This window comes from Amblyomma maculatum, chromosome 4, assembly GCF_055883805.1.
Source record: "Amblyomma maculatum isolate TAMU_Amacu chromosome 4, ASM5588380v1, whole genome shotgun sequence".
Lineage (NCBI taxonomy): Eukaryota > Metazoa > Arthropoda > Arachnida > Ixodida > Ixodidae > Amblyomma > Amblyomma maculatum.
Window position 1 is genome coordinate 129279118 of NC_139347.1, and position 15183 is coordinate 129294300.

Here is a 15183-nt window from a genome sequence, read left to right on the forward strand (position 1 = left end):
ACGTACCGGGTGCTTTCTGATCCACCTGACTGGATCAGTGTGCTCGATGAACTGGTTGTCCTCAAGAAATTTTAAACCTTTCGTGACAGCCGAAGTCTGGTTGTTGCGAGTTTTACCATTATTGTGGATCCTTTTTGAATTGATGTGAACTCAAAACAGGCAATAAAGAAAAAAAAACTCGTTGCCGAGTGGTAGCGTCTCCGTCTCACACTCCGGAGACCCTGGTTCGATTCCCACCCAGCCCATCTTGGAAGTTGCTTTTTATTTATGAAGTGCATGCCGGGATTTATCGCTCACGGCCAACGCCGCCGACGCCGACGACACCGGCTTTTCTGCGACACGAGCTCCTTAACGCTGTCGCGTTAAAAATGGAGAAGGCAGCAGCGGGCGGGGAGAACAAAAATACAAAAGAAGTGCCATCCGCACTCGGTGTTCCCAGGTGGTCTCCCTCCCAAGTACTGACCGAGCCCAATGCTGCTTAGCTTCGGTGATCGGACGAGAACCGGCGTATTCAGCATGGTATGGCCGATGGCGAGAAACAGGCGTTTCGAGCAGCTTATGTACTGTTTTCAACGCCTCATTGACTACACATGCAGCTAAGCGCTGCCTTCGCCCGTGATGAGGCACCGCCCTAGCGAACAAACCGTATGAGTCACAATAACCTCATACAAATTTCGCATACTGAACTCCTACTAAACTCATACGAATATTATAAAATCTCATATGTTGAATAATATTTACATGAGATATGAGATTGGTACGAGTTTAGTATGAGAAGTCTGTATGAGCTTATTGTGACTCATAGGGCTTTTCACTAGGGCGAATATGCATTTGCATGTTCTGAGCTGTTTCCTGCCATTCTGGCGAACCGAGCGCACTTCTGCAAGCCAAATATTAAAGAGCAATGCGAGAGCGACGATCGCGAGTTGTTTACACACGGATGCATGGCCACGGACTGTAGTCCGTGCGCCGATGAGCCCGAACTGTGCGCTTCTGGGCGCTGCTAATGGTCTCAAAAACTGCGAACGTTGCACAGCAAACTAGTGAATGAGTCACGTAGGCGTCAAACTGTCACTGAGAAGCCACGAACGCGATCGCTTCGAGTAATTCTGCGCCGTATTCATATGCGCGTCGCATCGTTCCGTGCATGCGCGCAATGTGATGATTCTAATCGACACACAAATTAACGTCACCCGGCCTACTCCGGTCATCTGCAGCCAGTGGAATTTGCGACGCCAAAGTGACAGGGAGAAAAAAGGATGGAGAACGCAGCTGCGGGCGGGGAGAAAAAAACAACACAAAGAAGGGCCATCAGCACTCAATGTTCCCAGGTGGTCTCCCTCCCAAGTACTGACCGAGCCCAACGCTGCTTAGCTTCGGTGATCGGACGAGAACCGGCGTATTCAGCATGGTATGGCCTTTTTTTTTCCTTTATTACCAATTTTCAACCACACAGCACACCAATCTGAACACACAAAAAACAAAACAAAAAGGAATGCTGAAAGCCCTACATTCTGCCTAAAGCGATAGATTTAAAATGGCTTTACTGAAGCCAGCTGGTCCAGTACAGGTAGCCATTCCGGAGAACTATCTTGTGCACGCAGAATTTCTCTCAGGTATACCACGCTCTCGATGAAGTAGTGTCGAGCGGGGTGTACAACGATTCGCTCATGCCTGACATCCGTACTAGTTTTCCATACCCTGTGCATACATAATAGCATCAGCATGTCACTCGGCACTCCTTCAGGGTCAGCGCATGGCAGATATCAGATTCCGAAAGGCGTTATTGGCAATTCCTTTCTTAAAGTTCGCTTCAAGATATCCCAGAGGAAAGCTGAGTCATGGCACTCCAAGAAGATGTGTTCAATGGTCTCGGGTTTTCTGCAAATAATGCAGTTAATAGACAAAGGTACAAAGAGCCCTTTGTTCAGAAGCCATGGTTTGACTGGAAGAGTGCCGGAATGTAATTGAAAAAAATGATTTTGCACCAGTTTTGACAGGCATATGTTTTACCCTTTTCAAAACGTCACGCTCGGACCCTACATTATACACAGCGCGGTACACTGGCACTGCCAAAAACACATCTCGCAGATCCTTATACAACTTCTTCCGCGGTACAATTGACAGATATTCAGTTGAGAACCTTGCCTTAAGGATACGAAAAGATAAAACAACTTCCTGCAAAAAGGGGCTTAATGCCACCGTTTTTGAAAAAGCAGATACGACGTAATCAGGCAGTGACTCGCGTAATCTCACTTGGATTACAGTCCTTAGAAAGGTGTCACTTTGCTCACGCAGAAAGGAAAATCTAGTCACAATTTGCTTGAGAAACAGATGCGTCAACCCAAGGCCTCCATTCTGAACGGCGTGAAACAGATTGCCCCGGTTCGTGCATTCCCATGTGGATGCCCATATAAACGTTGCAAAGACACCGTGAAGTTTCTGTACAGACGCTCTTGTCATCGATAATGCTTGAAGAACATAAAATATCTTGGCAACCAAAAATACGTTACACACTGCAGCTCGTGAAAACATGGAAAAGTTGTGTCCTCCCCACTTGTTCGTTTGATTTTTGACTTACTGCGTTTCTTCCTCCCAGTACTCTTTAGTGTTCTTGTGCTGATCAAGTGGCACACCAAGGTATTTACCCGGTGTTATCGTCCATGTGATGTTACAAAAGTATTCCGGTGTGTGTTCCCAGTCTCCATACCAGAAACCTAAACAGTTCGTCCAGTTAATTGCACAGCCTTACAGCACTCCACAGCTTCTTTGGCAACTTCCTTTACACTGTCTTGGTCCGCACAAAACACTGCGATGTCGTCAGCGTAGGCTAGGACCTTAACTCCAACATTGAAAAATGTGTGCCCTGTAATAGCTTGGCTGGAGAAAAGCCTTAGACAGAAAGGTTCCAAGTATAAGGCAAAGTGAAGGGGCGACAATGGACAACCTTGTCGAACAGAAGATAGCACCGGTATGCATTCACTCAATTTACTATTTATGACTAATTTTGCAACGAAGTCTTTGTAAACCATTTTAACGCCATTGGTGATTACACTCCCGACATTTACATGCTCCAAAAGTGCATACAAGATATCACGCCCAACTCGATCAAAGGCCTTGTGCAGGTCCAGTTGTAACATTGCTACGCGATCTTGCATGGCATCGCAACATTCCAATATGCTTCTCGCCACGTGAATATTGGTGAATATAGTCCTGCCTTTGATTCCGCACGTCTGATGAGGTCCTACAAGGGTTGTAATGACAGTCTGCAATCTTCTGGCTAAGACCTTCATGTATACTTTATAATCCACATTTGTTAAACTTATTGGGCGGTAGTTTTCGACACAGAGCAATCTAGCCGCATCCTCGGTTTTCGGAATCAGTACTACATGGGACTTGCGGAAAGATGGTGGGATAAAGTCTTTCTCATAACATTCAGTTATCACCCGTTCTAAACACACAGCTATTTCTACCTTGAATAACTTATACAAGGCTGCTCCAAGCCCGTCAGGTCCAGGTGACCTATGAAGACTTAATTCATCTATGGCACTTTCAATTTCCGAGGCTGTTATCGGTGTTTCCAGCATTTGCTTGACGTCATCATCCAACCTGGGCATGAGTGGTAAAAAGCTCTTGGCAAAGCAATCAAGGTCCTTTGGCTTCTGGTTAAGCAAGTCTCTGTAAAATTCGAAAAAGGCTCGTTCTACTAGTGCCTTTTCACTAGTAACTTCATTTTGGTAATAAATTTTGTTTATATCAATGTTCACCGCGTGCCGCTTTTCATCACTGAGCACCCGCTTAGTGGGCGTTTCCCCACACCACAGCCTCTCGGCCCGCGCCCTTATCATCGCGCCGCGATACCTGTCTTCATCGATCACTTCCAGCTTGCTCTTTGTTTCTTTTATTTCTTTTTTTAAATTTTCCCGGATCGATGTTTTCTACGCTTAGCATACAGTCTAGTTCGCCACGCAGATATTTTTCGCGTTCTCTTTCATTAAACCGCAAGACACTTGCTCTGTTTATTGCGGCTACTTTAATGTCACACTTAAACAATTCCCAAGCTTGCACAAAGTCACACACATTGCCCAGTAATAGGTTTGTAATATGTTCTTCTACTTGATTAACAAATGTTTCATCATCTAATAATTTATCATTAAACTTCCACAGTTCCCAATTGAATTTGGTGGTTTTCTCCTCTCTGCCAAATGTGACCATAAGTAAAGAATGGTCACTAAAGCTGACATGCTCACACTTGTAACTGAAACACATTTGGATAGTCGCCACAGGTACCTAAATGCGATCAAGTATAGCATGCGAAGTACCTTGAAAGTGCGTATAATTCGCTTGGCCTACAGGTATGAGCACATTGCCAACGTCATCTAACTCTTTCTAATTAACTATTCTCAAAAGTAACTCTGCGCTAGTGTCACGTACAACGTTTTTGGTTGACTTATCCTCTGATCTGCATAAACAATTGAAGTCACCAAGCAATAACATACGCCTCTCACAAGACAGGTACGATTCGACGTATTCAAAAAAGCACTCACGTTCCGCACGCTTATTCGGAGCGTAAACACACACTGCTCTCCATGGAGTTTCGTCACAAAGGAAATCACACACTACTAATCTACCCGTTCCAACGTTATCACAGCTTCAACTTGGCTGATAGCCCTGCGGATTAAAATAATGCATCCGGCAGATTTTTGAACCGCATGGCTTACACATACGTTGTATCTGCTGCGAAAAACTTCGACCATTCGATCTTTGTGCTCTTCACTTTCAATTTTTGTTTCTTGTATTGCAAGTAGGTCAATATCGTTATCTAGAATTAGCCTATTTAACTGCTGTTGCCGTCTGCGTGCTGAGAGGCCCCTCACATTAAGCGTTGCGACGCGTAGGCAAGTTTGAAAAGGACGAGCCATTTTAAAGAAGAAGACGCCGAGCATTCTACTCACACTTATAATGCAGAGCGACATAGTGATACACCAAAATTTCCGTGTCGTGAAGCGATACCAGTTGTAGTATACAGTACAGGACTCAAACGGTCTTTAGTCCCGATCGCCGACCGAGACATCCCAGCAGCTTTGCGAAACTCGCCCCCGCTAAGGCGGAGGCGTTGATGACGGAGTCTTCCGGTCTGGAGGGACGTTTGGCCTCGGTTTGAAGCTCGGACGATGAACCAGGTTGGCCTTCTTCGGTGGCTCCCCGTTGCCGTTCGCATTCCTGCCAGCTTCACACTCGTAAACTTCCTCATGCGCCCGCTTTGCAGGCATGCTGGAAGCCGCGGCCATGTCAACGTCTCCAGGTTCGCTCGTGGAAGCCTCCTGTGGACTTACTGGCGTGTTTAAGGCAAGAGGTTTATCTCCCTTCGCCTCTCCCTCAGTTGTTGCGCCCGCAGCAATTGGCGGTGCTTCCACAGCGTTATCCGGAAGCTCCTCCGCCGCCGCGGCGTTTTCTAGGGGCGTTTCCTCGCACTTGGTTTCTTCAGAGCCTTCCAGCGCCGTTTCCACGGCATCGGCTGCATCCATCAAGTGCTCCGCCACATCATCTTTCCGAGCCGGGCCTGCAACATTCGCGTATGTGCGCACACACTGGGTCTCCTCGTGCCCAAAGCGGCGACACAACCAGCAACGTGGAACGCGGCACTCTCGGGATATATGCCCAGTTCCGCGACACCGGAGGCACAGCGGGGCCCTGCCTGGGACGTAGACAAGAGCAACGTCCTCGGAAACGCGTAGTTGGTGCGGCAAATCCTGAACCGTGACGCCTGCGTGTAGCTTCCGCCATACGGAGCGAGTCGTGGACGCCTTGTCCACGCAGCCATTCACCCGCCACTTGTCTCTGGTTGGTTCCGTTACTTTTCCGAACGGAGACAGGGCCACTCGCACGTCTTCGTCGCGCACGCCGCGTAACAACCAGTACAGTTTCATACGTACGGCCTGATTGCATGGGTCAATCACGACACACCGACGTTCCTTCACGTCGAATGCTGGAGCCTGCAGAATCTTTTTTCCTTCTTCATCTTTGAAGGTTACCGCCTAAAGGTGGTTCATCTGATAAGCCCCAAGGGCGACAACTTCCGGCAGCAATGAAATACGTTCGAGGGCATCTCGAAAATGTTCCACGCGATAAGGCCTCGCTGAGACATCCCTATGCAAAAGAAAACGGTGCGTAAAACAGTCGAACCTGATGGCAGATGTGGCAGAACCATTTGGTAGTCCTTGGCAGCGTTGCTAGCACTCCTGATACCGCGGCCCAAACGAGCCGCTGAATCCGCTCCCTGGGAGCCCATGAAGCACACGTCCGTCAAGCTCGGTGGCCGGAAGTCGAATCTTATAGTGAAACAGTACTTACAGGGCTATGACATACAACGAAAAGTAAGAGCGAGTGCCGTAATTGAGTAAAATAAAACTAATCAGTATGGAGTACACGCACCAGTGGTCCACTTGGAAGCAAATAAAGTCAACTGCGTCGGCCGGGAATCGAACCCGGGCCACCCGCGTGGCAGGCGAGTATTCTACCACTGAACCACCGACGCTTTTCTTTTTTTCTTTATTGCATGAATTGGTACAAATACATCAGTAAAGGATCGTGGTTGCCATGCCCCGTGGCTGATAACCTTGTCTAATGGACTTTCATTACCACAAGTTCGCCCATCAGACTCAAGACCTCCTCCGCAGCGTCTTGCTGCTTCAAAATTTCTTTTAGTTTATACACTTGTTCAACAATATAATAACATACAGATCGTGCATCGACATCACAGTGTCTATAAGCCATCCTACTCTTCCAATTACTGTGAAGGCCCAATAGCATGATGAGGTCAAACTGAAAATCATCATTAACAGTTTTCAAGTACCGAATTCCACGTGGCGTCAATGGCAGGTCTTTTTTAAGTGTCCTTTGTAACACATCCCAGTAAAACCGTGCTACTGTACGCAATACCTTTTTGGTGGCAAGAATAATGTATTTACTTCAAGTATTGTATTGCGCTCGAAGCAATATACAAAGGTTCCATCGTGTATTCGCGGTCTTCATTTGGTCGTCCAACTGAGAACGAATTAGCAGAGATAATCTCTTTCGGCGAGTTAAAGACGGAGGGTTGTCTCTAATGCATCTATATGTGCGGCAGATGGTTTTAAGGTTTTGTTTCCTACGTGACCAAAAAGACGCATTTCTGAGAACCTTTTATGCAAATCATGCTATCCAGTGCAATTCCAGAGTTTATAGTCTCTTCATGCTCTGCTCGGGGATACACTGTGTCACGCTTCCTGCGAGAAGTGGTGTGGTCGTTCAAGTTTTTGCGCGTGAGGTACTCTGCAGAGTATTTAGCGACGATACCACCTAAGCGACTGTACAAGGATCTTATTTCACAATTGTTCCCAGCTCCATTGCACAGAACCTTATACTGTGAAGGCCCAGGGAAAGATGTGCTCAAACGAGTTTTTAAATTGCATACAGGAACCCTCCCAGTCAAAACATGGATGGAAGAAAAGGGCCTTTTTGTACCTTGGGGCTCAAACTGTCTACTATGTAGGAAACCTGAAACAGTTGAGCACGTGTTCCTGGATTGTTGGGATGCACTGAACCACCGACGCGCTTGTATTTCCGTAGATACAGCGACGTGCAGCAAAACAGTACTGACACAAGGCTATGACAGACAACGGAGCGGATGAGGGAGTGCCGTAACAGTCAAATAAAACTAACCAGTATGGTGTACACGCACCAGTGGTCCACTTTGAAGCAAATAAAAAGTCAACTGCGTCGGCCGGGAATTGAACCCGGGTCACCCGCGTGGCAGGCGAGTATTCTACCACTGAACCACTGACTTTTTTTTTCTTTATTGCCGACTTGGACTTTCAAAAGAAGACGATGAACAATAAAACGTGCCAGCACACTTTTGCGTGACACGGCGGGTTAAATCTTTTTCAGTTTTACCAAACTGTCAAGCACATGAATCCATTGTGGCTGCTCGGGGAGTGTCATATGCACTTCCCTGAACCGCACAGCACTGTGTATGAAATGTTCTCGTACAGGATTGACTTGTATATCTGCATTGTTAAGTTGCATTCTGGTTTTCCACTAGCTGTGGAGGCCCAGGAGCATTGCTGTATCAAAGGGAAACTCCTTTGTATTAGGAACAGGTAAAAATCGTATGCCATATGCATCTAGAGGTAGCTCTTTTTTTAAAGTTCTCTGAAGCACATCCCAGAAAAAAATGGCATCACAACAGTCCAAAAACACGTATTCTATCGTCTCTGGTCTGTTACACAAGAAACAGTTTGTTGACCAAGGGACGAACAGGCCTTTAGCGTGCATCCATGTTTTGACTGATAATGTGCTAGTGTGGAGTTTAAAGAAAAATGATTTGACTGGTGGTGATATTGGCATCTTCTTATCTCTCTTGAGTACATCATCTCCTGGGCCTGGACAGTGCGACAAACGGTATATCGGTACAGGAAGCATTGTGTCCACTAGGTCCGCATACAATTTTTTTACGCTTAACATTGCACAAATACTCCATGTAAAAGCGCGCATGCAGCAATCTGTACGCGAGCACCACTTACGAGAACCACCGACGCGCTTGTGTTTTCGTAGATACAGCAACGTGCAGTAAAACAGTACTGACACAAGGCTATGACAGACAACGGAGTGGATGAGCGAGTGCCGTAAGAGTCAAATAAAACTAATCAGTATGGTGTACACGCACCAGTGGTCCACTTGGAAGCAAATAAAAAGTCAACTGCGTCGGCCGGAAATCGAACCCGGGCCACCCGCGTCGCAGGCGAGTATTCTACCACTGAACCACCGTCGCGCTTGTATTTCCATAGAAACAGCGTGGTGCAGTAAAACAGTACTGACAGGGCTATGACAGACAACGGAAAGTAAGAGCGAGTGCAGTAAGAGCCAAATAAAACTATTCAGTATGATATACACCCACCAATGGCCCACTAAGAAGTTGAAGCAAATAAAAACTCGACAGCGTCGCCCGAGAATCGAGCCCGGGCCACCCGCGTGGCAGGCGAGTATTCTACCACTGGAACCACCGACGTTTTTTTTTTTTTTCAGCACGGTATTTATTACATGCTTTTAAATTCAGCATACAGTTATATACATTATTTACAGAGTAATCAGCCTGTAGGCGAAAAGTCCAATTTAAACATACAATGCAACACCACACAACTAGAATACGACTTAGCACAACTTCACTTAAACGGTGGCAAGGAAAGACAACACATCAACAATGGCAGCCAGTCCGGTTGATAGTCACTATCTTCGTAAGTGTCTCTAAGCTGGTGTACCATTTGGCCGAGATGAGTAGCGGGGTAGACTAGAGGCTCAGCATTCTGATCCAACATACGCGCTTTCCACAGGCTGTGCAGTCCAAGGAGGAAACTCATGTCAAAGGGTTCGTGGTCATGTTGGGTGGTTATCAAGTGACGCACACTGTGGGAATTCAAAATAATGTCTTTCTTCAACGTTCTTCGCAGAACGTCCCAAAATAATGTTGCATCTTTGCGGGCAATAAAACAATGTTCGATGGTTTAAGGTTTATCACATAACCGACAATTAACAGAAGAAACGAAAATATTGGCATTTTGCGCGCCCTTTTTAACACATCATGCCTCATATAATTAGAATAGAGTGAACGATATAAGGGAGGCGGGAACAACACAGATATCAAATCTTGGTATAATTTTTCCGTGAAACACAGAATAAGTACTCGTAAAAGAAGCGAACTGCCAGATAACGCACTGAATCGTAAACTTATTTCATAAAACCAAATAATAAGGGCCGATCGGTAAAATTGGAAGAGACCACTAAGTTTGGAAGAAGGTTCACAAGGCTAGTTTATAGGGATGATCTGGTAATTGGATGGGAGCTATTACGGAAAAAGAAGAAATGAGCAACTAACTGTCTGACATAGAGATGTGTCAATCCTAGTCCGCCAGCAGAAACAGGCCTGAATAAGTTATCGCGCCGCATGGGCTCAAACCTGGACGACCCTATGAACGTCGCAAACGTTCGGTGAAAACTGTGGATGTAATTTTTCACACAAGGGAGTACCTGTAAAACATAATAAAGTTTTGTAGCCAGAAACATATTACATGCCTGTGCTCGAACAAAAATTGATGGGCAGTGCGGAACAAAAGTCTTAGCATAGCTTTGGAGTGCGGTGACCCACTCTTTCCAGTAACGCCCACTAGAATGCATGAAGGGGATCTCCAAGGTATTAAGGGGAACACAAGACCATTCAATTCCAGCATAATGAGTCGGCATTGCTCCCCATGAACCGAACCACAGACCCGAACATATAGAATTATTCATTTGAGCGCCAGATACAATGCCAAACTGCTCAATGGTGGTTATAATTCTGTCAATGCTGGGTTTGTCCTTGCAGAATAATGCCAAATCGTCGGCGTACGCAAGCACTTTGACATCATTACTGAAGGCAACCTAACCACGGATATTGTGATTTTGCAGTACACTCAAAGTGGCTGTAGGTAGAGGGCAAAGAGTAGCGGCGACATAGGACAGCCTTGCTTCAAGGATGATAGAATTAGCCCAGGCTCTGAGAGGTCACCATTAACAATCAAGCGAGTGGAACAGTTGTCGTAGCAAAGTTGCACCCCTTCCAGTACAGTTGATCCAACATTTCACGCTCGAGAAGAGAAAATAGAAACGAATGCAAAACACGATTAAATGCCTTCGAGAGGTCAATCTGGAGTAGAACAAGCTGCTCATAAGAGCCAAAGCAAGATTCGAGAATTGTACGTGCAATATGTATGTTATTTTGTATATAGCGTCCCCTCAAGCCACACGTCTGGTGAGGGACAATGAGAATCGTTATGGCATACTGTAAACGATTTGATAGTACTTTCGGAAAAATTTTGTAGTCCACATTTGCCAACATGATTGGCCTATAGCTATCGACTGAGAGCAATTTTTCTTTATCGGTATTCTTTGGAATTAAGACTGTGTGATTCCTAGTAAAAGACTGAGGAAGGACCCCCCCCATCAAAACTTAAAGCGAAAATCTGCAGCAAGACAGGGCTCAGCATAGGTTTAAAAGTTTTGTAAAACTCGCATGATATGCCATCGGGGCCAGGTGGTTTAAAGAGGCGTAATTGGTCAATTGCGTGTTGTTTCTTCCAACGTTAAATGACCATTGATAAGAGCACAGTCATCATCTGATAAAGGCGTTATAAGAGCTTTGAAGTTAGCTAGTAGATCCGAATTAGAAGTAGCAGCAGCGTCACTGAACAGTGTCGTGTATTAGCTCACAAACACAGAGAGGATGTCACACGTTTTCGTTACTAGGGTGCCATTGGACATCATTCCCGGTATCGATTTGGCAGTAGCATAACTGTGCTCATCAAGTAGAGCCTTTCGCGTAGCGGTTTCAGAGTGCAAAGCACGATTTGTACGAAATTGAACACGGGCACCCCTTTATCTTTCAGCGACCTGTTTTTTTAGGTAACACTTTAGTCTAACAATTTTGTCTAAATATACTCCAGGTGCCTCACATTCTAATTCATAGAGGTTATACAAACTCTTATGCAATGTCCTTTCTTGAAATTTCCTGTAAAGTGACCTAACAGACCCAATTTCAATAGCTATCGCTCGCACCTCCTGTTTAAACAGCTCTCATGCAGCAAATATTGGCATGTCACCTGTCAAACACACTTGTAGCTGGGAGCGTATCCGAAAGGCAAACTCCTGATCATTTACAAGTGACGAGTTTAGCTTCCAAAGCTCCCATTGCGGCCTAAATTTTCAACAGTATGTTCTCCCGAGCCGAGCAACCACCATACAATGATCTGAAAAGGAAACCGGTAAAGTTTCACACAACATATCACGGGAAATCAGCGTGGAAGAAACATAAATCCTGTCTAGGCGCACGTGGGACCTCCTCTGGATATGCGTGAATAGGGTAGATGCATATCATGAGGCCCCTGTATCGAAGATTCCTCAGTCATCTATATCACGCGACAACACTTCACCACTTCTGTCTCTGTGTACACTAGGCCCAGCACGATCACTCAGGTAACATACACAATTAAATTCTGCCATTAGCACAACATTCTTATCACAATCTAGGAGGTTAGCCATGGCTTCAAACATATCAACACACTCAGCTGCACTATTGAATGAATAAATATTGATAAGTCTCCATAGCTTCCTGTGGAGCAAAAACGCACAGCTTATTAGCCACCCTTCAGAGTCAGTATAGTAAGACAACGCAGAATAAGGGAGAGCCTTTTGCAGAAACAAGAAGCAACCCGCCGATAAACCAATAGCATGCGTCACAATAACATTGTAATCAGACAAAAAGGGTCCTAGTGCGCTCTCTGTATCCTGCTCGTTCTCAATCTTCGTTTCCTGGATGGCGACAAAATCAAGCCGCCTGCTGCTGAAAAGTCGACGAAGTTGCACCTGCTTCTGATGAGACCTAAGGCCTCTCGCATTCAGCGTTGCAAACACTAGCTCCTCAGGCGTCACCATAGTGACCACACAAGTGCTAACTAGGCCTGCATTTGTCTTTCCGGAGACGGCGACGTCACCTCCGGACTTCCACCATGGCTGCGGGAACGCAAACGTTGGCACTTCCCCTTGTGTTTCGACGTACGCCGACGGCGGCGATGCTTCACGCTTACCAGATCACCTTCACTCGAGTCAGATGCGCATTTTCCCCGGCGCTTATGAAGATGCTCTCCAACAGGAGGTAGAGTGGCCTGGCCTGCAAACTCTTCCTCGGCATTGACCTCAGTGGCGGGAGTAACTGGGACGGCATCTTTGGCAGGATTAGAACAGGTGGCAGGCTCCCTATCATGTGCCGGATTCGGCGTCTCATATCGAGGCAGCGTCTCACATTCCTTGGAGTCACCTTCAGGAACAAACGTTGTATTAGCTGTGGAAGCCGTGTCCACAGTAGTGGCTGAAAGGACACCAGCCGCGTCAAGCACTTCTGTGGCGTCCATAATATGTTCTTGTAGAGCGTCGTCCGGTGGCCGCACACGATGCCGCAGCTTGTCCGCATAGGTAACGACGCACTCTTCTGCAGTATGACTGAAGCGTCGGCAGTCGTCACAACGCGGCGTACGGAAGTGCCTACGAATGTGGCCAACACGGTTGCATCCGAGGCATAGCGGTGGCCTTCCTGGTATTAAAACAAGGCACTGTATACCACAAATAGTCAGTACAAGTGGGACGTCGCCAACGCCGACTCCTTCAGCGAGAGACACAACAACATCCCGGTTCAGAGTTCTCAAATCTCCAATTTCCTCCACTTTCCAGTTTTCCGTCGAAATCGAAGTCTCCTTCCCGTAGGTCTGTAGTGCCTCACGTATGAAGGCGTCTTCAAAGCGTTCGGGAAGCCACAGAGGTTTCAATTTCACCACTTTAGGTTCTGGGTCCACAACGACACAATGGTGGTCCTTAAAACGAGATCACGGTAGGCCACAAATTTCTCTCAATTATGCCGATTTGCAGGTGACCATCCATACATGGGACATTTGAAATTGGCCAATTGAACTAATTTCCTTGAGGTCCACAACATTCCGAAGGGAGTCTCTGAAGTAATGTGCCCGGTACGGGCGTCCGGAAAAGTCCGCATGCAAGAAAATGGAGTCAGCGACCAGCTTACCAGTTGGGAGACGGGGCAAAACAATCCGGTATTCATTACTGCTGGCAGTAGCCTGAGCAGTACCTCGGCCAGAGGCCGATTGAAGCCTTTGAGTGGAGAACATCGAGAAACGCAACCGCTTGGAACAATGTCTTCGTCTTGTATTTCCGTAGAAACCAGCGTGGTTCAGTAAAACAGTACTGACAGGGCTATGACGGACAACGGAAAGGAAGAGCGAGTGCCGTAAGTATCGTATACACGCACCAATGTCCCACTAGGAAGTTGAAGCAAATAAAAAGTCAACTGCGTCGGCCGGGAATCGAACCCGGGGCAACCGCGCGGTAGGCGAGTATATGCTACCACTGAACCACCGACTTTTTTTTCTTTACTGCCTAATTTATTATCAGATTTCACACATAAAGACCATTACTCCAACACACACACGCACACGCACACGTAGACGCACACGCACACACGCACATACAGAGAGAGAGAGAGAGAATATTACGCAACAAATACACAGCATGGGTTAAAACACGTTTGCATCGGAGGCATAGCGGTGGCCTGCCTGGTATTAAAACAAGACTCTGTGTACCACAAATAGTCAGTACATGAGGGACGTCGCCAACGCCGACTCCTTCAGTGAGAGACACAACATCCCGGTTCAGCGTTCTCAAATGTTCCATTTCCGCCACTTTCCAGTTTTCTGTCGAAATCGAAGTCACCTTCCCGTAGGCCTGTAGTGCCTCACGTATGAAGGCGTCTTCCAAGCGTTCGGGAAGCCGCAGAAGCTTCACTTTCACCACTTTTGGTTATGGGTCCACAACGGCGGCCCTTAACAACCATTCAGGTTTCCAACCTTGGGTATTATAGATGGCGGTCATGTTCTTGATACTCGCAATGAAATTCTCCCTCGCTGAGCGAGCATCCACGTCCGCCTGCGTCACAGCCATTTTTTGTTTTCCATATACTGTGGAGGCAAAGAAACATGAATAATCATATAGCATACCCCCTTGATTATGAACCGGCAAGAATCGTATACCATAGGATGTGATCGGCAAGTCCGATTGCTGGCGGTTTTCGTCTGGGGTTCAGTATGGGAGAGAACAAGTCGTACAAATTTGTTTCACTCGGTAAAAAAGGGAGGACTTGGTTTGGCCCATTTATTTTTACGACATAGTATTCCGGGCTATGTTGTTAAGCAACCAAACCGACCCTTTTCTGCTTACGGTTTTCAAATTAGACTTAGCCAAGACCTACCCGACTTTTTGGTGTCCTCTAGGAACTTTAAACACAGAAGACGGAGCGTATTTTTTGCATGAAGTTGTGGCTTCCTTTAACATTTTCAAAGTGAGATTCTCAATGGAATACCTAAGCGCTGTAACCCAAAAGCAACTGTATAAGGACCTGCCTGATGTAATGATGCGAATGCCGTTGTATCGATCATTACACTGTGGAGAGGAAGGTGAGGAAGTCCTAAAAAGAGTTAACAAGATGCCAGCACGGTCGTCAGCAAAAAGTTTTTTCTTCCTATTACACAGTGGTACATTACCTGTTAA

General features: G+C 46.4%; 3 non-coding genes and 2 pseudogenes across 3 annotated transcripts; all 5 read right to left on the reverse strand.

Moving 5' to 3' along the window:
• Nucleotides 1-414: 414 nt before the first annotated feature.
• On the reverse strand, nt 415-533 carry LOC146192371 (5S ribosomal RNA). The gene has a single exon (XR_014707075.1). It is a non-coding gene; the product is annotated as a 5S ribosomal RNA (ribosomal RNA).
• Nucleotides 534-1306: 773 nt separating this feature from the next.
• On the reverse strand, nt 1307-1425 carry LOC146192372 (5S ribosomal RNA; annotated as a pseudogene).
• Nucleotides 1426-5102: 3677 nt separating this feature from the next.
• On the reverse strand, nt 5103-6292 carry LOC146192373 (uncharacterized; annotated as a pseudogene).
• A 175-nt stretch (nt 6293-6467) lies between these two features.
• Nucleotides 6468-6538, reverse strand: TRNAG-GCC (transfer RNA glycine (anticodon GCC)). The gene has a single exon. It is a non-coding gene; the product is annotated as a tRNA-Gly (tRNA).
• Nucleotides 6539-8741: 2203 nt separating this feature from the next.
• TRNAR-GCG (transfer RNA arginine (anticodon GCG)) lies at nt 8742-8812 on the reverse strand. Its single transcript has one exon. It is a non-coding gene; the product is annotated as a tRNA-Arg (tRNA).
• Between the last annotated feature and the right edge of the window lie 6371 nt (nt 8813-15183).